Source organism: Penaeus monodon, chromosome 20, assembly GCF_015228065.2.
Source record: "Penaeus monodon isolate SGIC_2016 chromosome 20, NSTDA_Pmon_1, whole genome shotgun sequence".
Taxonomy (NCBI): Eukaryota; Metazoa; Arthropoda; class Malacostraca; order Decapoda; family Penaeidae; genus Penaeus; species Penaeus monodon.
Genome location: NC_051405.1, coordinates 2,700,725 through 2,700,931, shown reverse-complemented (window position 1 = coordinate 2,700,931; position 207 = coordinate 2,700,725). Strand labels below are relative to the sequence as shown.

At 44.9% G+C, this 207-nt stretch overlaps 1 pseudogene; it reads left to right on the top strand.

The window, feature by feature from the left end:
* LOC119585542 overlaps positions 1 to 207 on the top strand; it is a 4,429-nt pseudogene that overhangs the window by 3,149 nt on the left and 1,073 nt on the right.

Below are 207 nucleotides of genomic sequence, written 5' to 3'. Positions count from 1 at the left end.
TTCCATTCTGCATAAATTTGTACCTACAATTTGATTTAATAACGAAGGTTCTTCTAACCACTCATTAGGCGCCGGTTCAAAAAATACACATGGGCACCCCTTGAAAGTGAACCGTTTTCTTTTTCAGCGCCAGCAGCTTTTCGCTTCCATCATGATGCTGCGAAAGGCGATGCAACAGCGAGATGGAAAGCAAGGTATCCACCCGCC